Raw genomic sequence first — 26,569 nt, 5'->3', positions numbered from 1 at the left:
CCTACTAGGATAAAGTATGCATAAATAGGCATATACCGTCAATTTCACACACACACACACACAAAATGCATGGAGGGTTACATCCCACGCCCCTGTGTGTGTAAGTGAAAATCGTGTAAGTGAGGAGCACCCTCTAAGCACCCTTTAAATGCCTTCTCTGCTGCTCTCTCTCTCTAATCCAGACAAAGAATATAGTATCCAAAAATATCCACAACTAGAATTGAAACTCTGGGGCTGGAAGGAGACTGGAGGATGCATAGGAAAGTGGCATCTGTTGCTGTGCCACTGTATGTCTCAGCTGTTGTTAAAGTTCGGCTGTGCCTCCTGTATCTTTGGGGCTTCCTCCACCCTCACCGAAGTTCTCTTTGGGCTCAGGGGAGGGTCTCATGTTGAGGCACAAGGGCTCTTCAGCTCTCTCCTGCCATTTCCAGGTTTAAATCAAATTATTTGTTTATTTCCCGGTGCGGCACATACACACGGTCATGCGCAATATAAAATGGGGGCACAATATATAATGGTCTACAAAACTGTGTATATTAGCCAAAATTGGATATTAAAAGTTTCCTCTTAAAGAAATTTCCATAAGTTCTTTTTTTTAAAAAAAAAATGCAAATTGCTGAATTTAAGATTGAAAAAATGAGGAATTGGGAGAACAGAAACCAGAGAAAAGGAGTGCTCTTTAGTGGCACGCTCAGTCTGACCAGACACAAAAGAGCCCAGCTAAAAATAAGATGGAGTGCCCGTGTCTGCCACATTCTCTTTTATTGTAAGCTCCCCAGTGACAGACCTTGGGATATCAGATTTCAGTGGCACCCCTCCGCCTCTCACACTATAATTTAAATCATAGTTGTGGCGACCGCAGCGATGCTCCTGGGCTCCGTGCCCAGGGTGACTGAACCAGTCACGCTCCCCTAAATTTGCCTCTGAGCTCCCTCTATGCCAGGTTGGAAGGTGGTTCAGTGGAAGTGGGTAGTGATTGCCCTGTAGGACAATCCCATCACAAGGGATGCCAGGAGAAAATAGGAAGCTACAGGTATGACAAGAGATGATGTGAAGGGCTCTAGCTTCTTTGATAGAGCTTTGCAACCAGAACACCTTGGTTTAAATCCTTTGCACCTCCAGGTGCGGGTTGCCCCAAACGCTGGCGAACTGCTGCCAGTCAGTGTAGTCAGTACAGAACTAGATGGATCCACTTACTAACTTGGTATAAGGCAGCTTCCTACGCTCCTAAGATCTACCTGCTTAAGGGTACAGTGGTACCTTGGGTTAAGCACTTAATTCGTTCTGGAGGTCTGTACCTAACCTGAAACTGTTCTTAACCTGAAGCACCACTTTAGCTAATGGGGCCTCCTGCTGCTGCTGCGCCGCCAGAGCACGATTTCTGTTCTCATCCTGAAGCAAAGTTCTTAACCTGAAGCACTATTTCTGGGTTAGCGGAGTATGTAACCTGAAGCGTATGTAACCTGAAGCGTATGTAACCCGAGGTACCACTGTATTTCGCTTTTTTGGCCTTCTGACAGAGCCTTCTTGTTATTAGTTTCCCAGTAATGGAATGCCTTCCCTGGTGAGGTGCAACCAATTGCTAACTTTCAGCAAGAATTGTAAAACATTCCTGTTCACCCAGGCATTTGATAGCTGCAAGAAACTGTTTTTTTGCAACTTTGAAATGATTAGCTATGAGGATATGTAACTGTTTAAAACAGTTTTAGAGCAGAGGTGGCCTCTCAACACAAGAGCCATATTCTATTCTGGGCAACCTTCTGAAGATCATTTTCAGATGTTGAGTGGAGCGATGAGCAAAGTGGCCCCAGTAACTCCAAAAGATTGGGGGAACCTGATTTAAAAGAACCATCAGAACTAACATTGTCTAGAACTCTCCCTAGATACTTGCATATCTTTTTTTTCTTTGAAAGTCTAAGTATTTAGATATAGCTCCATGTCAACTTGCAAGAAGCAAGCTATTACAGGAGAGAACAAAGCAAATAGACTACAGGGGAGAATAGGCTACAGGAACGGTTCTCGTGAACTAGGGCTGAATATTTCACATTGGAATTCTCATAAAAAATGCCGATTAAGTATAAAAGTCAAGCAAGAGTCTTGTGACGCAAAGAACAGTACTCAATTCATAAAGTAAATGGTTTTGTTTGTTTTGTTTTTTGTTTAATGGAAAAGCTTGAATTTTCCTTGCCACAGGCAAAATAAGTGCTTGAAGACTCTCCATGGCCTGTAGCCATTCATTCACAACGTCCTAGGTAAAGTACTTTATTGTGATGTATCTTGTCAGGTTGTTTCATTCACATCATACAGTGTTACATCAGCTAATGTGATTTGACAGATGCAGCTTGACATAACATGACATGAAACATGTCACAGAATAAATTTAAAAAGCAGTTGCTGGAAGGTAAAATCTCATAGTTTTTTGTGCAAGGAAAAAGAATTTCACATGTATGTTAGAATGGATTGTTCAGATTGCATGCACACACACAATTATCAGGTGCATGTAGACAAAAAATTAAAGAGACACTGTTACTCTGGATAAATTCTTATTTGAAATAGAGGGGCTAGCTCAGTCATCTGAACCGTCAGGCCATTTTCTCCATGGTATTGCATGGAAAAACCATGCAGAATTTTGGAAAGGGAGGGAATATGCTAGAGAAATGCTATTCACAGTAAGTTTCAGAATCATGGCTCTTGGATATTCATAATTTATCACTGACCCTCTGCATGTTTAGGTCCAAGTTGGATTTACTCAAATAAGTGTACATGGGGCAACTATTTAAACTGGAAAAAGCCATGCATTTGTTAAAGATTTATTGGAGATTTTTTTTAATAATAACTAAGAGAAGGTCACTCAAAAAGGACAATCTCCCCACTTCTCTCGCACAAACACATTAATTTTTTAAGTAGCTGTCTAAAAATGCTCAGCTGCACTGCTTCAAAAGCGGAACACTCATATAGCACCTAGCTCTTCAAGAGAAATGGACTCATCAGGCTTGGCTCTCTAGAGCCTTGGTCAAACAGCATGCCTTGCTGTTTGGTTTCCTTTTGCATCATATATTAATCTTGACGTCTTTCCAACACACACATCAGGCCATCAATCTCCTTGGAAAGACACATTTGACTAAATACATTTTGTGTCCTTATAGTTTCAACTTATATGATGACCTTCATTTCCTTTGATCATGCTGTATATTTTTTCTGTCACAACGGGACATGATCCCTTTGTTAATTTATCTTGATCCGCTGTTTTCTTCTGCATACATTTTTTCTTCATATCATGTTGAAAAAGTCAGTAAAAAAATAACCCCCACCCTCAGGCCAGCTGCTTCAGAACAGTGGTCCAACATATTATACATCCAAAACAAATAGGGAATCTTTACTAGTTATTGAGATGCAATCCTAAATCTGATTAACTCTTCTGGAAATTAGAGTTTATTGAGTTTTGTGAAAAATCCAACATGTGTCCGGATTCCGTTTCATAATATCCTGAAAAATCTCCAGAAACAGGAACTAGGTCATATGAAGTGCCATCTGGATACATGTTGGAATATTGACAAGGCGACCAGTTTAGGAAGCCAAAATACACTGGGAAATATCATGCTATTTATTTGCAATAAGTGTTAATGAATCTAGGGAGATGAGATTCTAATTCTATACACACTTACCTACAAGTAAGCTGTATTGAATTCACTGGGACTTACATTGACACATGCTGCAATTGTATTTGGGCTTTATCCAATGTTAGACCTACTCTGAGTAGAAACCATGAAAATAATGGACATCAGTAACTTAGACCCATTAATTTCAATGACCCTACACTGAAAATAACTTATTTGAATACAACCCTTTGTTTACCATGGCTTTTCCTGGCTACCTTTATAATATTTTAAGGATTTTTTTAAATTAAGAATTTTACTGCATTTTAATGATTTCCATTTGTGTTATATTTTCTGATATTACTGAATGCCAAAATGAGATGTCTGTATAACAAATGGCATATACATATTTTAATAAAACAGCACAAAAATAAATCTCAGTAGATACTTATAAGATTGTGCTCCAAAGTGCCTTAGCTATTTTAGACATTCCAAAGAAAGTGAAAAACATGTTTCCAAAGACAGCATTCCAAACTGTGCTTTGACATTCAGTTTTTGACATTGTCCGTATTTTAACCCACACAAGTTTTTAGAAAGTATCATTCAGCGCTGAATTTTGAAATGCATTCTTTTCTGTTCTTTGCCAATTATTTTGTCAGTCATTATGTTCAGAGCTGCACATTAATTTGGGATGCAAATTGGAATTTTTTGCAAACACACAGCCCATTTGGCAGTAAACTGCCCATATTCAGTTGATCTGGAGGTCCCAAGACCTTTGGAAATTGAAAGTGAAATAAAATAATCCATGGTATGCCATTGTCTTAGAGCAAAGGGAGCCAATGTGATCCCCACCAGATGTTCTTACATAATAATTCCCGTCAGCCCAAGCTAACATGGTCACTGTTAAGGAATGAGTAGAATTGGAGTCCAAGAACATCGGGGGGGGGGGTGTCACTACGTGAGCTGGGTTTTCAGTGGTGACCCTGGAGTCTCCCAAAAACCTTGCTGTTAAAGAGCTGTCTTTGTCAAATGTCCCATTGCCTTTCTCTGGATCTGTCTTATGATGTCTAATGGCATTGTAGTCATGATCTCTGCTACATGTGAGTTCTCTGTTGCTACATGTTTTATGTTTATTTTAGGTTGGGGGTAGGGATGTGGGTGGCGCTGGGTCTAAACCACTGAGCCTAGGGCTTGCCAATCGGAAGGTCGGCAGTTCGAATTCCTGCAACGGGTGAGCTCCTGTTGCTCCTGTTGCTCCTGCCAACCTAGCAGTTCAAAAGCACGTCAAAGTGCAAGTAGATAAATAGGTACCACTCCGGCAGGAAGGTAAACGGCGTTTCCGTGCGCTGCTCTGGTTTCGCCAGAAGCGGCTTAGTCACACTGGCCACATGACTCGGAAAAACTGTCTGCAGACAAACGTCAGCTCCCTTCGCCAGTAAAGCGAGATGAGCACCGCAACCTCAGAGTCATCTGCGACTGGACTTAACTGTCAGGGGTCCCTTTGCCCTTACCTTTTAGGTTGGGGATGGGGTGGGGTAGTGAGCTTGAGTTTTTGCTTTCGTGATTTATTTATTTTAAGGTTTTAATTGCAAACTGCCCAGATAATTTGGTTGGATAGGTGGTATAAACCGACAATGTTGATACTGACAGAATAATAATAACAGTAATAGGAATAGTAACAATAACAGTAATTCAAAGAAGCCTGTTCATAAATTGGCATTGCTGTTCCATAGTGATCAGTTCATACCACTGCAATTCATACCCTTGACATTTACATTTATTGAGGGAGTCATCACCAAGGACACATCACCTACAGTACCTTCCTCAAGAAAACCCCAGTAATTGCAGCCTAGGACTGAGTCCGCAGTCTTGATTTGATCATTAAGAAAAAAATGCAGACAATCTCACAGAAGCAAGAGGAGGGAGAGAGAAAAAGCATTAGCCTAGCTGAATTTTCTACACTGACTAAGCAGCTTTATCATTTCAAGGACAGAGAGGGAAAAAAGGACTTCAACTCTCCCTAAATGTAAATTACTGACACAATTGCAGCTACTTATGCCAACATAAAGTGGAATTTAACAGGGCCCTCTGGAGTTTTAAATCCTCTGAACGGTGAATGTAATGGGCAGTAGGCACTTTCTTTCAGGCAAGTTGTCAGGATTAAAATGAGAAATTTGCAGGTAGGGAAATGGTCACCTTAGTGAGCTCATGAAAAATAAAAATTAATGATGAGTTTCTTGTTTATATCCGGTTCACAGATTATCAATAAAAAAAATTGGATCAGAAACCCTGCTTTCCACCTCCCTTATCATTGCCTAGAGAGCCTGTTTGTAACGTGGCAAACTCTGGGAAAGATTGTTTTTGACTGGAAGCAATAACCAGTTTTCAAGTTGAAGAAAAGTTCAGGCATTGTTTGGTTGTCTTGTGTATGGTGCCTGTATATTTAAAGCGGGTGCTCTATTCCTTGCATTTTCTAAAGCAATGACAGCATTTTTTATACTTAAAGGTAAAGGGACCCCTGACCGTTAAGTCCAGTCGTGGACGACTCCAGGGTTGCGGCGCTCATCAATTTCACCCAATTTCAATCAGGGATAGTAAAGATTTTGCCACAGGGTCCATGGATAAGAGAAACAAAACAGCATTAAAGGTATCTTCCACATTTGAATCTTACATCTCTCTTTGGGTTTTGCATGTGATGACATGAGTAATCATTTCTCCAAGGCTTTATTGCAGAGGCTCTTATGACAGGGTAAGATTCCATGGAAAAATACATCATCTCCCAGAAAAGAAAAGAAAAACCCCTATGGTTTAACTAGTCATTCTAATGGGAACACTAACTTGATGGACTAATGGTTTGGTTTAAGGGAGCTTTCTGCATTCCAGGGGAGAATGTTTCTGGCTCATCCCACTCCTTGGTCTGAGAAAGCAGTTTTCTACTTGCAAAGAGGGTTTTTAAAATGCAAAGAAATATTCAAAAATGTAATCTTCCAGCTGCAGTCTGTAGTCATACAGCCTATTCTATGACTGCAAGAACTCTACCATCTCTTTATCATGGTTCCTAAAGCATGCCTGTGCAACAGCAAATGGCCTTGCCAGAGCCAAGAAGATAATAGAGATAAGAGGAAATAACTATTTACCAATAGGATCTAAAGGGCTGTGTGGACAATGGGACAATTAGAGCTCCTGTTTCTACTGCAGCCTTCTCACATCCCCTGAAGAGCTCTTCCTAGAGACTGGGTAGTTGGAGAGATTCTTATAAGTGGAATTTAATGTGGGAACTAAGTTGGTTATCTTATTTCCCCCATACTCTTAAACACACCTGACCATGGGGATGCCTCCCTACTAGCTGTGAGAAGGTTATTCAGTATACCTTGATCACAATAACAAACAGCCATGAAATACAAAAGATATTAAACACCAGAGAAAATGGCTTCCATTTGTTACAAGCACAGTTCTACAAGCTCTCAAATGTAAACCATTGTCACTCTCCATGTACATGTCTGATTACTTCCATCCCTTAATGGTGTGGAAAGGCTAAAGAGATGTCCATCAGGGCAACGCTAGGTTCCAAGGCAGGGGGTACAGAAACAGCTGAGAAGCTGTCTAAGATGGAGGTTGTGTGCAACAAGTGAATAGCTATAATTGCCCCTGCTGTCTCAGCTCTTCCTCATACAGAGTATGAACCTTGCTACCTCCTGAGAAGGACTCGTAGATAGACTATATAGTGCTTCGTGAACTATGCTGCAACTTTCATTCTGATGCAGTGTCATCACTCTCTCTGCTCCTATGGTCCTGGTACTAATTCTAGAGGGATTGGAGCTAAGCTTTTGGGCCTCTGTCATCAGGATAGGGCATATTTCAAGGAGACAGCCCCAGGGCACAAACAAAGGCATATCCTTGGTCCTAGTGTCCTATTGCTGGTGGTAGAGTCTTCTACAGCCAAAGAGGAGGTCTCATCTGCTTTTGGATATAGGCATGGGCTGGCCCTGACCATATTGTTTTGACCTCATAAAGGTAGAGAAGTGGGAAGGAGTCACAGGGAAACAGCTACTTCACAACTGTCTTAGCAATAGCCGGAAAATGTTTTAAATAGTCATATTCATATTCATATTCATATCCATCTTCATTTTCCTTCCTTCCTTCCTTCCTTTCTTTTTAAAAAAGACTATCCACTTCATAACTCCAGCAATCGCACACTTAAATAAAACATTGAGCCCAGTCTTCTATATACAATTGACACAATACATTCCTACCTTCCCAGTCATTCACTGAAAAAGGAAGCAACTGAGGTGTCTATTATAGAGAGGACAGATAAAATTTAACTTAACGAGGAAGAAATATCCATGCCACATGTTAAAGGAAAAGCAGCTGGAAGAATGAAATCTTAATCTAATTGATGCTTCAGAACAAAAAGAAAAGGAGACAGCAGTTGGCACAAGACTGTAGTAATCACCAGAGCATGAGCCTCAGACTCTCAGTACTCTCATTATGACCAAATCTAATCAGATGTATAATCTGTATGAGCTACAACTGTGCAGAATTTTATCTGAATACTTTTTTGCGTGTGATATTTCTTTTTCTCAGCCACTGAGGCCCCTTTTGCACTTCTGTAAATATTCTTCAACATTTGTGATGGCCAAAATTTTGCCCCACAATGGTGTTCCAGGGCATTGTGGAAGGTAGAAAATGGTGGCCAGCCTGCCAACAAAGTTGCAGTGACAGCAAAAATAGATAGATAGTGGGCAGGGGACAAAGGAGGTATGTTGTTGTCATTGCCCTTTTAAGTAACTGTTTCTTGGCCCACCCGACCCCCCTGCCGTCTGCCTTGACAATGTTAGTAAAATGGTTCCCCTGGATTCTCTGCTCACAAACAGGAAGGAGAATTTCATGGTGTCACGTATGCACAACTCTAGTATGAACTAGATATAGAGCCATACCCCAGTGCCACCCCATATACATATGACCTCCATAGTCCATTTCCTGCTGCATGGATGTTGCCTGTGAACTCAGACCACTGAAACCTGTTATTCTCCTTGGAATTCCAGCATCAAGGTATCAATAAAGCAGACATGGAATGATGGGTTGGTTGGTAATTGAACTGTGCTGATGGGAACAAAAATTAGATATGTGGGAGGGAGTCTGTACATTGCCTTTGCTTATGACACCAATCAGGAAAGGCCAAGGATTTGATAGTGTACTTCTCATATCTCCCTTTGCAAGCTTCCCTGATAAGAAAAACCCACACCCTAGGTTTTAGTTTTCTAGATGACTGAATGGTACAAACATTTTCCCCATGGAAACATTTCAAGAGCACACACTGGGCTCATGGCCCATTGGCTCTTGAGTGGGAAAATGGCTTGTGAATGCTGCCTTGCATCACCTGGTTAAAAATAGCATTTGATGGCTCACTGTTGAATGTGTGAAATGACTTTTCAGGAGAAGGGAGAGACCATAGATCAATGGTAGGGCACCTTGTTTGCATGCAGAAGATCCCAGGGGCAGTCTCTGAAATCTTCCTTTTAAATAAAAAAGAATCAGGGTGCAGGTGATAGGAAATACTTCTGTTCAAGACCTTGGAGAACTGCCAGTCAGAATAGATGTTACTAGGCAAGTTTGACCTGGTATAACAGCTTTATATGTTCCCCAAAGCACTGCATTTGTGGCAATATGAAAGTTCTGACAGACACTGCAGTCATAAAATGATGAAATGGCTCTTGTGAACCAGCCCTTCCTTAGCTTTTTTTATTTTAATAGATCATGTGTTCTTGTTGTAGCCAGTTTACAGAGATGCTTTATGATAAACCAACATATGGCAGGGATAACCAATGTGTCATTCTCCCAATGCTGGGGACCACAATTCCCATGACACCTACTCATTGACTATGCTGGCTAGGACTGATGGGTGTTATGGTCCAAAACATCTGGATGATACCATATTGGCTACTCCTAGAATACTGAGTCAACATGCAGATTTGTCTACATATTCTAACTGGCTACATATTCTAACTGGCAGCAGGTTCTTGGATGTTAAGTGTCTTTTCCAGCACTTGCAACCTAATTCCTTTGGTGGAGAAGCTGGGGACTTTCTACATGCAAAACATGCATTCTAGTCTGCTATTGTGCTAGGGCCCTTTCCATCAACTTGATTGGTGATATTTATATGTAGGTAGAGGACTGTGCTGAGCACACAATGATAATGATTAGAACTCCACAAAGCTTTGGAATGTGCCATGTTCAACAGAAACATAGAAAGCTTCAATATACCAAATCAAACCATTGTTCCATTTAGCTCAGTATTGTCTACAAAGACTGACAGCAGCTCTCCAGAGTTTAAGGCAGAAGTGGTGGAGTTTGAACCTGAGACATTCTGCAGGCAATGCAGATGTTGTACCACTGAGGATGCACTGTCCTTTATGGAGTAACATCTGGGACATAAGATCATGCCCAACAAAGTTAGAGCTAGCATTGGATACAACCAAAGGGAATCTGCCTTACAATGAGCCAGATTATTGTTCCATCAAGTTACACTGGTTGGCAGTATTTCTCCAGGCAGAGTTCTTTCACAGCCCTAGCTGGAGATGCCAAGGACTGAACCTGGGACTTTTTGCATGTAAAATAAATGTTCTCCCTCTGGGCTACTGCATCACCTTAAAAATCCAATGAGAATCCATTACAAAGCTACTCTCTAAGACAAGCAGACATGGAGATTGTGCAGGAAGCAATGGGATAGACATCCAAGTGTACATTTGAGGACTAGCGTGTAAATGAGGGATTTACAACAGCAGCCCCCAGACAAATTGCTGTATCATGGCTAGTTTAGCATTCTTATTATATATAAGCCAGAGAGTGCATAACAGCATGCTAAAGAAAGGCACACTGTATGTAAGTATGGCAAGAATTTGAAACAGTACACATATTTTACTTTTCTGTAAAATCCTCCAAGCCCTGCTAAAACTGAAGGGCACTTGAATTTTCCCCAAGCTGTAATTGTATCCAAGTTGCATTGGGTGGTTACACACTACAGTATGTCAGTCAAAAAATTGGTTTTTATTCCCTCTTCCAAAATTTACATGTAAAGCCTAAGAACAAAAGTAATATGCTAATATGAAATATCTGTAGATTAGTCACGGATGCTACTATTTTTTTTAAAAGATATTTATTACAAATCTCCAAATGGAGCACTCTCTCTCACCCCCAGTTCATTGTGCAAAAACTAATCTTAAACTTTCAAATATATTACTTGACATTTTATAGCCACCAGAGCAGAATAGCAATTTTTTAAATGTTAGTGGAAATTGGATAAGAAACCACATCTCAAAGGAGAATCACTAGAGTATGGAATACAGCTATTAATTTATTTTCCATTACCACCTGGAATCTCTTTCTACTCTTCACATCCATCTATCATCTGTTCTGCTTAGTCTATACCCATAAAAATAATTTTGTGATTATAGGAGGGAAAGATACTGTCAGATGATTTATGGGTGATCAGTAATCTAAAAGTAACACTGCAAATTAAGCTTCTCAAATAAGCACTTAATTTAGATGTAAGAAGACATTTATTGTACAGTATGTTAATTAAACAACAATTCATGGATAAAGAGCAGCTGATTAGGTTACACAGATACCAGAACAGCTTAGACACTCTCTTTCTCTTTTTAATTTTAGATGCTACAGTAAATGATCCTCCAAGCTCATCCATATTAACCTTTGTACAGTTATTCACAACTGCATTCTATCTCCTCCCCAAAGTTTTACAGCTAATCTTGTTTTGTCCAGAACTTGATACTGTTGTTATAATGGAAGGAGAGAAAATCTTTTTTTTTTTTTAGAAAAAAGAAAGAAAGAGAGAGGGAGATGTCAATAAACAAAAATCTAGTTCACAGACTTTACTGAACCAGCACTATTCTGACATGGTGGAGGAGCAAGCATGCCCCCTCCACCAAAGATATAAATAATGACACCTGTGAGATATAAATAACAGTGCTTGGTTTTACATTAATGCACAAGTGGGAAAGGGCTGTAGCTGAGTGGTGGAGAGCATCTGCTTTGCATGCAGAAAGTCCCAGGTTCAATCCCCAGTATCTCCAGGTAGGGCTGGGGAAAAATCCCTGCCTGAAACCCTGCCAGGCTGTGTAGGAAATACAGAACTTGGTGGGGGCCAATGGTCTGATTTGGTGTAAAGCAGGCACGTCCAACAGGTAGATCGTGATCTACCAGTAGATCACTGGACGTCTGTGGTAGATCACGGGCAGATCAGTGGCTCCCCCTAAAGAAGCTGGACAACTTTGGCTCCCCTAAAAAAAGCTCAACATTTTGGCCCTTCACCCCCCCCCAAAAAAAACAGGCCTTCCCTCCTCCCTAAAAGAAGCTCAACAAGTTTGACCTGAGCCCCCCAAAAGGGGGTAGATCACTGCCAGTCTTTGTGAGTAGATCACAGTCTCTTGGGAGTTGGCTACTGTGGCATTTGCCTCCTAGGTGGGTCATAAGGAAAGGGTTAAATGAGTGTGGCGTGATTGGCTAGTGGAAACTGATAGGAGGAGTGAGAGTGGGAGTTGTGTGGAAGTCAGTTGAGAGTTGGAGAAGAAAGAGGGAGGATATAAGTCTGTGGGTTGGTCGAGTTGTGTGGTGAGAGAGTGAGAGGAACTGTTAGGTGGAGTCAGATAGATAGTTAGGATAATCAGTTTAAAGTTGTTAGGAACATATAGGTCAGTAAATAAACTAAGACTAAGAAACTTCCAAGAAAAAAAACCTGAAACCACAAGCTTGTTCATGCCTATAAAAGAAACGTGATTATTTGTTAATGTTAACAACTGTCTGGACTCTGTGTGTAGCCGAGAGAAACGGGTTGGTGGCAGCGAAGAGGCAATCACAGTGGTGGCACAGGGATCAATAGACCGTCAAACGTCCGGGGACCCTGTGTGATCGCCACAGCTACCCTTGGTGTAAGGCATGTAGTTATGTTCACCCAATCGGTATACATCCTTATAAAATTCACGTGGACTAGGTGTGCTCATGATGGAGGTGTGCAAATTATTTGTACAAATCCCAAGTAACTGGCTGCAATGGGTGCCGTAGAGGGATCTACAAAGCACTTTATTATGTGCCTCAGCAATCTAGGCATCAAAGAAAAAATGCTGCAGACAAATATTTAAGAGAAGGAAAACTATGTTTCTAAGCTTTACTGCTAATGCCATGATTGGGGGGGGGGGGGAGAGAAGCTTTGCGAAATGGAAACTTACATCTCTAGCTTAAGGAAAACATCAGGTTTGGGGGGGCGACTTCCAACTCACCTGCAAGGTCTAGTATGTAATCAGAGGAAATGATTTTATCAGCACTCTCCTATTCCAGTGCTTTGGAGGAAGGATCAGCTTTTCAAGAGCGAATCATTTATTTGTCTCCTCTAAGCTTAAGGAAGATGCCAGGTTTCAGAGGGAAGTGGTGGAAGGAGAATTGTGCTGTGACTGACATGCCAAGCTTGTAACTGCATAGCACAAATGCCTCTGGACCTATTTGTTTGCCATTTTTCAGGTTTCTTACACAGGGGCTTCTCTCGTGTGCACCTGCAGTTTTTAACCAATTGTCCGCAAAATACCAAAGGAGTGTAAATAATTCCTTTTTTAAAATAAAAAAAAACACCCTGAAAATATAAAGGCTGCACTTGCAGGAAAACCACTGCAGCCATCCTGCTGAAATTTAGCAGGATTTAGGCACTGAGGAGGGATGACCTTGCCTGCAGATTTCATCCAATTCCACCCAAAACGATATTCAGATATACCAAGCTTATTTGTAGGTACTCATGTGGCTATTTATATATCATTTGCTTCAGTAGAATAGGTTGCAAGTAAAAATAGCACTAGAGCATACAAATTTCATGAAGAAGGTCCCAGATACAAATTTCCTGAATTTGTATTTGCAGGATCTCTGGTGGAAGCATTCCCTTGGAATCGTATAGAAGTATTGTCACTCATGATAAACAATGCTGGGACAGATAGCCATTAGCTTGGCAGTATCTAAGACAGTTGTTATCCACTCTCCACAGTGTTTCCCAGGCTTGGTAACAGCATACTTAGCTCCTGGGCTAAGTTCAAAGTGCTCCTTTGAGTATATAAAGCCCTATGCAGCTTGGGACCAGAATACCTGAAAGATCCTCTCACTTCTTATACACCCAATCAATCACTGCACATAATTCCAGCCAGCCAATCACACACCCCTCTAGCAGGTCATTCCATTCCTTTCTACCCCACCCCTTGAGATTGACAGTCAACACCCTATGGATAATGAGCAACATTCCATAGGTCTATTGGGGAGGAGAAATAACTTGTTTTGTACTTCTACTGGTTTCAAGGTTTTTTCAAGCATGCTGACACTTCCCTCGTTTTTTGGTTGCAATCCCATTGACACCCATTACATGAGTTAGAAGGAGTAAGATTTGTGTGTGTGTGTGTGCGCACACACACACACACACACACACACACACGTATGCTTTTTAAAAAAGCTACTTATAATCCAACAAGACAACAACAAGCAAAGTACATGGCAAAATTTATATGCATCTCAAACTAGAACAAGATTTGCCCTTTGGGAAATTTCATCTATCTTTAAAGATTGCTTCTATTGCATGCCTTTAAATAAATAAAGAAAGCCAAAGAATATTTTTGGGAGGAGGAAGCTATATTGTACATATTCTGGAGTTGTTTATTGGCTTTCTGCAGTGGATGCAAAAAAAAAAAAAAGCTCTTTGAAGACATAAAACACACCAAGTGCTCACACTCATTCCTGTCTTTTTAATGAACTTGGTTATGTTGTAAAATTATACCCAGGCAAATAAAATGTGATATATATTTTAAAGAGAAAATAGAGGGAATTTGAGTTTCTCCAGTTGCAATTTCACAATTAGCATAATTTATCCACAGGATGGCACTGTAGGGTTTTGCTATCACTGCGTCTACAAGGAGTGTGTGAGAGGAAACAACAAGCTAGAATAAAGCTGCAATGAAAAGAAAAAGGAAGAAGCATGCAAAGACACAACACAGAGAGAGACTTCATGTGTAGAATGTATGTGTGGATAAGGAAAACCAGGGCACAGCCAGTGGCCCCATACTCAACCTCAGGTACATGATCAGCTCCACCTCCAGTGTTTGCAGCTGTTCATGCACTGGGATCCTTTTGTGTAGGATTGGGCTGAATGTGCTGATAAAAGGGAGTGGGGCTGATGGAACTCTGTCACTGCTGGTAGGCTGCCCCACCACAATTTTTTCAGACACTTTGATGCACATCCTAAATATGGCCAAATTGCCTCCATCTGCACACACCAGCATTTGCAACATCTCTTATTTTAATACTGATATAACTACTGCTTATACGAACAAGGGTGTCCACCAGTTTCCACTCACTGAGCATCTTGGTTCAGTCAGAGGTTATTACACTCTTCAGAAATAGCAACCCAACTATTCTATATGTGGCCATTAAACTCAGGATGCAGGAAAGACTCAAAAGTCCCCAGATCTTCATTTCAAGCTATGAATTTAACAACTTAACACATCAGGCAAGTCCAGCTGTTGTTATCCCCAGGACCATCATGCTTGTTCATAGCACAAAATTTCTTAGTTTTGCTGCCTACCAAAAGACAAAAAGTCTTTCTCTTTTTAGATAGCATATCGTCCTCTGTGAGCCAGCCATTTTTTAAAAAACAAACCTCACTGCAGACCTTTGGGGTAAACTACAGAATCTGCAAAGCATGAGACATCGCCAGAGATCAGTGACTTAATCTGATGGCTGATAGCTTCCCTGCAGAAGACAAATGACTCTCCAAGATCACCTAGTGGGGATGCACTGATAGGCAACTAAGCTTGGGCATTAATCATCCTGCCCAATGAGTGCACATGTGTTTATGTGAATGAGAGCTACATATTCCTCTTTGGCGCCAAATGACTCTTGTACCAGTATCACCCAGCCAGTTCTCTGGCACTGTGTAAGAGGTAGTGTTGGCAGCTGTTGAGTTGTCACAGGTGGCTCAATAACATGCAGGGCCTATTCTCATGATACACCTGCTAAATGGGGGAGGGGGGTTGTTACCTTTCCATACACCAGTGATCCGTGCTGCACACCCACTAGTAGGGATGTTCATTAAGCATTTAATGTTCAGCAACATGATTGTTATTTCCGGCTTGATCATAGCGGGCTAAGTTTGAATGATGCTCTCCCTCATGGGCCAGGCTGGAGGAGCTTTGGAGACTCTGGCAGCATGCCCCTTCCAACTCCGGTTCAGCTGATGAACCACAGGATCCTGGTGCCATGAGAGCAAGAACTGCAGAACAGGCTGCTGTCCAAATATATCCTTGGTGAATTCTCTCGCTTTCATTTTATTTGACATTTTAGAGGCAGAGAGTTCTTACAGATGACTGGCCTGTGGCAGCTGGCTGCCAACATGAGCTGTTATTGAGTTATAACAAACACACACACACACACACACACACACACACGTACAAATGTGTGAAAAATTGAAACAGCAATGGCTGTTGCAAGAGGAAAATGTGTGAAAAATTGAAATGACAAAAGCTTTGTGTTATCAGCCTCTCTCGCTGTCACAGACAAACTGGGAAGCTGCTAGCAGTCTTGAAGTCAAAGAGGGATGTAACAGCATGGCAAAGGGGCCCTCCAGTCACGAACTCTCTTGGATAAATCTTCAGGTATAAGTCTTGTCCAGTTTGTAAGAAGGGGGAAAGAGGGATTGTAGTAAAATGAATGAAGAAAGAGACAAACAAATATCAGCAAAATGAGGCCATAGCTGCTACACAGATTTAAACACAGCTACAACTAGGGATGTGAAAGGAATTTTGTTCAGTTCACATTTTAACTACCAAATTTACACTTCCTGAAACAATGCACAAACCAAAACTACAGATCCAATGATTCTTTGGAAAGGAACTCAAGACACTTATGTATGAAACTAATATTTGTAGTGTACCAATAACCTGAAAACAACAGTTATTATTGCTATTCAGAAGAACAAAGAGTCTTGTGAATTCTTTAAGGTTAACAAATTTACCATATCAAAAAAGGTAATGTCTGCTATAGAGTCTGTTTACTCTTTTTTTTTTACCTAGTGTGTTAACTATGAAATTTTGTTCTTTTGTTTGTTTGTATTTAGAAGCTACACAAAATCCAAGGCCTTAAGATGTAGATCACTGGTTTGTGTATAAATATGCCACTCAATAAATTGGGGACTACAACTCCCATCAGTCCCAGCTGGCATTGATGGGAGTTGTAGCTGGCACTGGTAGGATCTGTAGGGCACCAGTGACTATTTTCAGTTTGAATAGACATGTGAAAATATGGAAAGAAGAAAGAACAAGTAAAGAAAATGGAGGGAAACTGATGCTAAATTAAAATATCAGGGAATTAAATAAGGTATGGGAAAATAAATATATACTAAAGTGCTTTTGAAGACCATTTGTCATTTAAATATCTGAAAGTACAGAGTTGCAAATATAAGGTGCTGCCAGAGAAGTGCATTAGATAGGATGGGTGAACTGTGACCCCCTGACCTTGTAGCTAGACTGTAGTTTCTAGACTGCATCATCACTGACCACTGACCATACTGGCTGAGGATGATGGGAGTTGTGGTTCAACAGCATCTGGAGGACATTGCATTGGCTGCCTTTGATCTGTATGCATGATTCATGAATCCCAACAACAGCACCTTTAATAAAGAAATGGCATTTGCCTGTTTCTTATTAGCCCCAGTGGTTTCAGTTTTCTGACCCTGAAGGGTCTTACAACTCCTACTCCTAAGTCCATTCAATCTTACAACACTTGGAGAATAGAAAAAAAATTGTGCCAAATGGGGGGGGGAGGTTGCCGTGACATATCCACTGGTCATTAGGAGAGTCCCACCCCAATCTATATCCTGGCACCCTCTGAAAGTCACTAAATGCCCCACCTTTCATAAAAGTATTAAACCCACAGTTGAATAGTTCAATGTATAGTTAGCTCCCTAACTATTTGTGACCTTTGCCTTCAAGATCTGGGAAGCTTTCGACAACTAATTTAACCTCTTTGTTTCCTCTACCTTGCGGAATAAAAAATGAGTTAGTGGTGAAAGAAGCAACCATTGAACAACTTACATTACATTGTGCTCAGGAAGGTTAGAACTGAAGCCTAAATAAGGAAAATAGTATCTCCATATTGCTGAACTACAATGTCCACCATCACTTTCTTTTACATTTTTTGTTCCTCCATCAAAACCCTAATGCTTATTCTAGTGATGGCAAGGTCTGTCATTTGACTAAAGAAATCTTAGACAACTGGTGTTCTTCTTAGTTGATCAATAGTCAGAATACACATTCAAGGGGAAATGTTTTGTGTTTAGATAATTTGTTACAGTAGGGATAATCTTAGGAGACATATCCCCCCCCTTTCTTTTTAACACAGAAGGGACTACCTATTTTATCTGCATTTTTAATGTCCTTGTACAGTGGTGCCTCGCAAGACGAAATTAATCCGTTCTGCAAGTCTCTTTGTCTAGCGGTTTTTTCGTCTTGCGAAGCAACCCTATTAGCGGCTTAGCGGATTAGCGCTATTAGCGGTTTAGCGGCTATTAAAGGCTTAGCGGCTATTAAAGGCTTAGCAGATTAGCGGCTAAAAGGCTATTAGCGGCTTAGCGGCTTAGAAAAAGGGGGGAAGCAAAAAAAAAATCGGAACACTCGCAAGACGTTTTCGTCTTGCAAAGCAAGCCCATAGGGAAAATCGTCTTGTGAAGCAGCTCAAAAATGGAAAACCCTTTCGTCTAGCGGGTTTTCCGTCTTGCGAGGCATTCGTCTTGCGGGGCACCACTGTAGTAAAAACAATTTATAAATCAATTAAACTCCACTGACAGATGAGTTGCTTATTAGAATGCAGATCGAATTCTCCTCCTCAAACTATAAACAATCACACAACAAGAGTGTGGGGCTTCTGCTGTCTTCTTACCCCAGGCACTGGCAGGGACATCTCTAGAGATGAGAATGCTCTGCTCACATAGGTTCCCTTCATGGTGTGGAGCTCTGAACAATCAGAGTTACACACCATGACAAGTTTCCTACATGTGGAGAGCAGATTCCCCTGCCCCTCAGGTTGTGGACAGTGAAGAAGGGTGTGATAGAAATAGAGGGCAATGGAGGCCCAACTCCTTCCCTCCCATGATTGCTAATTTCATGAAGAAGACTGCCTCAGTTCAGCTTGTTCAAACTGTGTAGTTAGACTACTCATGCAACTAAATGGTTCTGTCTAGATAATAATTATTAATAATAGTAACAACTATTGTTGTTGTTGCTGCTATTCATAGAGTATTTCCAACAAGCATCCAATCCACTTTGCATATATTATCCTAGTAATCATTATAAGAAGCCTGAAAGGAACACCAATAATTATTATGTCCATGTTACAAGGTGAAGTGCTGAGTTTAGTGGTCTGCCTAGAATCTCCCAGTAACTTTCTGACTGCAGCATGATTCCACTCTGGGATTTACTGACTCCGAGCTCATTTTCTTAACCAGTGGAGCATTTTCAGCTTTTTAGTTTTGCAAAAAAGATGACTAAGAGGAAATATGATGAGATTTATTTATTTTTATATATGCTATTTGTGGTGAAAGTAGATTTTTCCCTGTTTTCTCATAAAACTAGAACATAGACTAATCCATTGAATTGATTGGTGGGGTATTCCCTACAGACAAAAGAGAGTACTTCTTTGCACAGCAATTAATTAATGTGTGGGAATTACTGCCAGAAAATGAGATGATGGTCACCAACTTTGATGGGATACCCTCCCCACAGAGGGATGACTGACAGCAACAATGCAGTCACTTCAGCGCCAAGTTAAAAGCTTCTTATTTTGGTCTGTTAGCTGCTCTATTCTTTTAATTGTCTAGACATGTGTTTGACTTGATTGTTGTCATTGTTTGTATTAAAGTCTTTTATTTTGGTATGGTTGTGGATCATGGTCACTGTATACCACCCTCACATCTGTTAGGATGAAAGATGAGTTTTATTTTTTATTTTTATTTTTTTAAAAATGTAGACTCTCCAGTTAGTTATTCAGAACTTCATGAAAAATGGCTTTTTGTCATGATGGCTGTATGGAAACTTTTAGACTCAAGGGGACTTAGAGTCTGGGTTGCAGTAGTGGGACATTTTTGTGTTCAGGGTTTTCCAGTGCACTTCCTAGAACAGAATTGCAGGTCAGTGATAGAGCATCTATTTTGCATGTAGAGGATTCCAGAGTCAATCCCAGATCCTGTGTACAGTGACTTTTTTCTGTTTAAGGTTAAAAATATGAGGGTTAGGGTGTGAATGTGGAAAAACAACCCAACTACATCAAGAGGCAATAAGAACCTCTTCCCCAAATTCTGGACTTTCCCCCCATACACCTAAACATTTTCCCTCCCAATGACCCAGAGAATTCAAAGAATTATGTTGGATTTGATGTTTAGATCAGCCCCAGTTCCTTTTTTAATCTGTTCAAAATCATATTGCTTAGTCGTATTCCCCCTCCTCATGCCCTGAGACACTAATATTTTCTTCATTCATTTATTTCTTTTTCTAGCAGTGCAAATGACAAGAACATTATTTCCCATTTGCCCTATCCAGAGGGTAGGATATTGGTGAAGACTGGCCAACTCACAGGTCAATTTGTCATATTTTCTCCTCTCAGTATGTGAGCAGTGGCAGATTTCTTCCTTTCATTAGTTGTGCAGAGGCACTGTGCATGGAACTGCTTTACTGAATTTTCACTTTGGGTGTAACACTGGGAAACAAAGGAGTAGCATGATGGGGTAATGCAACCAGATCACTACGGTGGAAAGGGTTGAGATTTCAGTGGATTTCGCAAGGCACGTTATCCTTCCTCTGCGAGGGAGCCTTCCCAAATCCGCTGAAAGAGGCGGTCATTAAACCGCTTCTTAGAAAAAAATCTTTAGACCCAGCCAATATGGCCAACTATCACCCAGTCTCAAATCTACCATTCTTGGGCAAAGTGATTGAGCAGGTGGTTGCTGAACAACTCCAAGCACGCCTGGAGGAAACGGACCATTTGGATCCCTTCCAATTGGGATTCAGGCCTCACCATGGGACTGAAACTGCCTTGGTTGCGCTGGTTGATGATCTCTGGCGGCCTAGGGACAAAGGTGAGAGCTGTTTCCTAGTTCTGATGGATCTCTCAGTGGCCTTTGACACCATTGACCATAACATCCTTCTGAAGGTTATTATTCCTCTGTAATACTTTACTTTACTAAATCAGGTTGTGTGAGAGGGATCTCGCACAGCCTCCTCTCTCAGACAGTGTCTAATACAGCTGCCTTCTTCATTTAGGTGGAACAAGTCCACCCCAACTAAATGTTGGAGACAATACATTCAGTTGTATAGTATAATCTCATTGAAATGGTTTGTCTCCAGATTAATAACACTTTATGAATGACTTTTCCTTAAACACACATGGGTTAGATAGGAAATACCAGCTTATTTTTCCCCTTCCTCCTTTCTCATAGCCACGTAAGATTGTCTTCCATGAACATGGTTTTAATAGTGAGTCCATAAGTGACTATGGAGGCCAATTCTGGATCCACAAGTCCTCCCACAGTGGGAACATAGGTTTCCGGGCAGGAGATGATCATAGTGAGGGTTTGTCAAGTGTCCCTTCCTCTTAGCACATTTCTCCCTTTTGTCCTGTGAGTTTGAGCATCTTCAAAGCCCATGACACCTTTGGTAAAGGCTGTTCTCCAACTGAAGTGCTCACAGGAAAGGAAGGCCATCCCTATCACCTCACAAGGTATTGAAATGCAAACTAATAGATGAAGGAAAATAACAATGTAGGATGATCCATGCGCAGCCTGAATAAAAACATCTCAGAGATCACCTACCCAACATTTATCCATGTCAGAGAAGAAATCCCATTATAATTCTGTGAAGACAGAAGTGTAGGAAATGACACCATTTAAAATTGCTGTGTTTAAATTCTATGCTATAAAAAAATTATTTCTCAGTTGGCTCTATCACTTGCATGCAACTAGTCACTCATTTTTGTTACAGTCTGGTGGAAGAACTAGTCTTTTGAGAAGAAACTTTCAGAATAAAATAAATAACTTCTTAAAAGTCAGTTTCCGTCTTAAGAAGCTCAGGTCATTCTGGGGGCATCAAAGGAAAGGGAAGCATAGACCTTCCCAGAACAATGACTCCCAAAAAATTCAATAAATGAAGAAAAGATCATAAGACCAGCAAAATAACATGTCAATTACTTGAAAGGAACTCTAATCAAAGAGATTTAGTACAATCTCCCAAACAAAGGAAATTCTTGAATCAAGGTAACAAAAGGAGGGGGGAAAGTTCAAGGATGAAAAGATATTGGAGAAGGGTTTCCTTACCCTTCTTGATGTGAACCTCTTGATGAGAATTAAATTGGAAAGAAAGGATGAAAAATAATCCACAAAGAATAACTAAGGTGGGACTTGCTACACGCAGGAGAGTTTGCTCTCAGAGGCTAGTTTATGGGACCCTGAAATATTGTCAGTGTACCTTAAAGTTCTCATAAGGACATACAAAGAACTCATTTGGGCCAAACCAAAGTCCATAGTTCAGCACTCACTTTCACAAATTGGTCACCAAGATGCCTTCAAAAGGCCAGTAAAAAACTCATGAAGGCAGCAGCCATCCGTTTGGCTTATGCCCAGCACCTGGAATCCAGAGGGATCTTGCCCTTAACAAGTTCTCCATAAATAGTAACTCTGTCTCCATGATGTTGTCTAATCACTTCATTCATTTCATTCATTCCACTTAAAAAGCCGTATCAGCTAGAGACCATCACCATATTGTGCGATAGTAGTTTTTTGAAGCTAATTACGCACTCAGTAAAGAATGATACAATTTCTTCTGCCAAGAAATTATGGCAGAAATGGGAAATCAGTGGCCCTTAGAACCCACAAAGCAGATCTGGACTATGCAGCCTTATCAACTGGCCCACCAGCATTTATACACTCTTCTTGGCCCCATTCCTTCCTTCTAAGTGACCTACCCATGGAAGAAGAAAGATCATAGCAATGAAAAACTGACCTCCTTTCTTATAGGAACATGGAAATCTGCCTTTACTGAATCAGACCACTGGTCTATTCAGATCAGTATTGTCAGCACTGTCTTTCCAGCATTGCAGGCAGGGAATCTTTCCCAGTCCTACCTGGAAATGCCATGAATTGAACCTGGGGCTTCTGCATGCAACACAGATGTTCTACCATGGGGCTATGCCCTTTCTCTGCACAGCACAGAAATACCATCTCCAGAATTATTACTAGTATAGAGTGACCAAACATTCTATCAAGGAATGACATCTATTTCTTGGGAGGATTAGATGCAGACAACATGCAAATATATAACCTCTTCCTTCATTCAGGAAAAATTGGGATTCCCCCTGCCAAAGCTAGTGCAAATGGCTGAAATGCCTGTAAAAGCCCCATCTCTCTTTAGTGAAGAAATCTTTTGGCATGGAGAATGGCACTGCAGTATATCAGAAACAGGACCTGTGTGAAGGTTTTCTTGCTCTTACCTGTAACTTTTTAGCTGTTAGTCTCTCTGCTATGAAGCTACTTCTAAATGCCCAACTCCAAGGTTAGTTATGGGACCTTGCCTCAGCCAATAGTGACAGGGAGGTGTTTTGTCAGTTGTGACTTGTGAAGGGATTGACATCCTGCAAGATACAGTGTTGTTACATGTGTTGGACTGGAGATGGAGGAGGATGAGGATGAGGGGGTGGTGAGCTCTGAGGTATCAATTACATCTGCTGCACTGGTACTCCCCCAGTTTTTCTACCATCTCACCCTGCCTATTACCATCTCAACAAGTGGAGTGCCATCATGAGTACCTTCACCCTTCCAAGCCTTCGCTACTTCTCATATGTAAAAGTCTTACTGCCATTCCTAATGATGGGGTCAAATAACAGAAAACCAAAGCCTCAGGAAAAAGGATTGAGATCCCATCCTGCGACTTAGTGCTGCAACTCAAACTCTTATTTGCTGGTACAGTGGCTCATATGATTGCACCATTCATTCTCAAATTATCCCACATCCAGACCTCTGGCTTGTATCACAACACGGTGCAACTTTAACAGAATGCGAGGTTAAAATAAATGATGTGGGAAAGGCTTTGAAACAAGAAAAATCCTTCACTGACAGCATATATGGAGCAACGTCAAAGGAACTGCTCGTTTTTTGCTGCAGCAGAGTAAACTCAGATTATTGACTTCATATATCTTAGCTCTTCTTTCACCTGTCAGCATAGAATAAGAACAATCTGAGTTATATATTACTGCGATATAAAACAAATCAGTTCCCTTTTTGAATGCGTTGGAAATAATTGCTCCCTAACACAACATTTAAATAAAATGAACACATGGCAGTATTTGCCTTTTTTGAAATTTCTACTTTTAGATACTTAAAAAAGACAACATAAACCAGAGTATATATCATATTTATCATAAACCAGAGTGATCAGTTATACTATGCAATCATTTGGATTTAAGCATGTCATTGGCAGTAGGTTTAGGCTGAAAACTGTAGCTCATAAAGGACCTACCAAATCCATGCATAATGTACGTACTTGCAGGTATCACTGAATAGACAAAGTCCATGCTAAACACACAATGTCTATGAAACTGAATTATGAGGAACCTTAGGGCAAGGCATGCAAGATTTCCTGAAAGGACTGCATCCCATCTCTTGTTGGTTTCTTCTTGCAATGTGCAAGAGGCACTGGCTATATTGGAAGTTACACTCTCAGTAAAAAGGATGTTGAGACCCAACTGAACTAAGCAGTGTCCAATTACAAACTGAATAGAATTTTCTGAACACAGGTTCTGTGGTTCTCTAACAACTAGAAAACCTCTTACAGTATCTGCCTGATAAATCTATGAATATTATTCTTAAATAGTCATTATTCATTATGTAGCTAAAACTAGAACTTTCACCTTCTGACACAATTTCTTGGCTGAGAACCAGATGCTGAGAACAAACTGTCCCACCTGTAATTCACCTCATTTCTTTCCTTCCTGGGCCTTCCCTGGACCATTGCTGGACCATCAAAAAAAATCCACAGGAGGGAGAATTCTGTGAAACCATGGAATGCTAGTCATATTGAAAGCAAGGCAGATGGAACTCATATCTTCATATCAAAGGTATTAAGCTCAGTTGAGAGAATACAATGATGAAGCTAGAGTAGGGAAATCTGTGACACTCCAGATGTTGTTGCTGGACTCCAATTCCCTTCAGCCCTAGCTGGCATAACCAATGGTCAGGGATAAAGGGAGGTGTAGTCCAACACCGTCTGGAGAGGCAATGGTTTCTGATCCCTGAATAGTGAGCCAAGAACATTGTTATGTTATTCAAAAATCTCTGAAAGCATAACACTGGCTAGACTGGGGCCGGGAACAGATATAAAATGTTAATAAAAGTAGGGGCTCGTCCACACTTCCCCTTTTACCATGCCTAGAAACCATGGGTCTGGGAGCTTTCCGTTTGACCCACACCTTCTAGGCACAGGTCTGAGCAGTTTCTCTCTTGTCTCACTCCTTTCCAAGGAAAAACCTGCTCTTTAGTGATAGACACTCTAAGGCCGTATGCAACAAAATTCTACTCAGAGTAGACTCAATGAAATTAGTGAACCTGAATTAGTTGTGCCCATTAACTTCAATGGATCTACTCTGAGGAGGACTCGCATTGGATACAATTTATTGTTCCCCTTATTACAGCAGAGTGTTTATATTTCCTCCTGAATGAAGTTTTCTTTTTGACAGCAAAGATATCAACATCAAAATTATCAATTGAAAATAAATGCTCATTTACATCACTGAAAAGTTCCGTTTTCAGCTCCTGCCCACCATTTCTACACTAATGGGGACATTATCTGAAACATTAAAAGGCACAATTATTGCTAAAGCCGGCTTTTAATGATCTTCAAACAATTAAATTTAGCACATTTATTCCTGATATTCACACCAAGAAATCCATTGACATTCTGTTAACCTCCGCCATTAAATTAATCCCACAATACTGAAAGGATGCAACAAAATTACATATTGATCACTGGATTCATTACTTTGCTGTGACTTTGAAAGATGCTATGCCACCAACCATGGTGAGTAAGATGAAGAAATGCTACAAAGCAACACACATGCTCACCACACACACACACACACACACACACACACACACACACACATACACCACAGTTTATGCATACTAATATGTATTGTTGCATTTCAAAGGTTGGTCCAAGAAATGAAACACACTTTCCTCAATCCAGCTAGGGGCATAAATGTGAAAAAGTAGGCTTGAAATGACATCATCCAGCTAGACTTATGAAAGCCTGACAGGAGCAGGTTACTTGATTCTGACTATCATTCAAATGCATGCATTCCAAATTCCTGCAACCTTTCCCAGATGAATTACTATTCTTGTTTTTACTATAAAAATGTCTCAGAGTGACTTACAAAAGCATGCATAATACAAAAGAACAATTGACTAAAAGAACAATTAACAGTAACACAAAAGCATCAAATCCTACCCCACCATACTGAAAAGTTGGACATCAATAAAGGTTTGGGTATCACCATATACTATAATCCCAATTAAGACCCTAATGCTTGGGTGAACAGAAATGTCTTTGACTGGCACCTGAAAGTTGATAATAATGGTACCAGCACTTTCTCTCTAGAAAGAGCACTGTAGTATAGTTTGCAGTACAGTTTGCTAGGGTCATCAGTCTTCAGCATTCAGCTTCCTCCCTAGGGCTTCTAGATGTTAAATTTCTGAGGGTCAAACCACAGGTAACGTTAAATGTGCCTTTGCATTTTTTTAAAAAGCACAAATTGCAGCTTTGGCAAGGGGATGACAATTATAGAGCTCACAGCAGGCTGTAAGGGGACCAAATGCGAGGGGTTTTGTTTTGCTTCCCCTC

General features: G+C 40.7%; 2 long non-coding RNA genes across 2 annotated transcripts in view; one reads left to right on the top strand and one right to left on the bottom strand.

The window, feature by feature from the left end:
- Positions 1–17,429, top strand: part of LOC308578379 — a 29,347-nt gene extending 11,918 nt beyond the window's left edge. The window contains exons 3-4 of the long non-coding RNA XR_014003910.1: positions 6,103–6,243; positions 14,513–17,429. This is a non-coding gene — a long non-coding RNA (uncharacterized lncRNA). The remainder of the gene's footprint in view (positions 1–6,102; positions 6,244–14,512) is intronic.
- The window catches only part of LOC308578900, a 753,836-nt gene that overhangs the window by 376,250 nt on the left and 351,017 nt on the right, over positions 1–26,569 (bottom strand). The gene's annotated exons all lie outside the window — the stretch shown is intronic.

The sequence above is a fragment of the Podarcis bocagei genome, assembly GCF_964188305.1.
Source record: "Podarcis bocagei genome assembly, chromosome: Z".
Lineage (NCBI taxonomy): Eukaryota > Metazoa > Chordata > Lepidosauria > Squamata > Lacertidae > Podarcis > Podarcis bocagei.
Note: the sequence above shows the minus strand (reverse complement) of the source record. Positions and strands in the feature narration are given on the sequence as shown.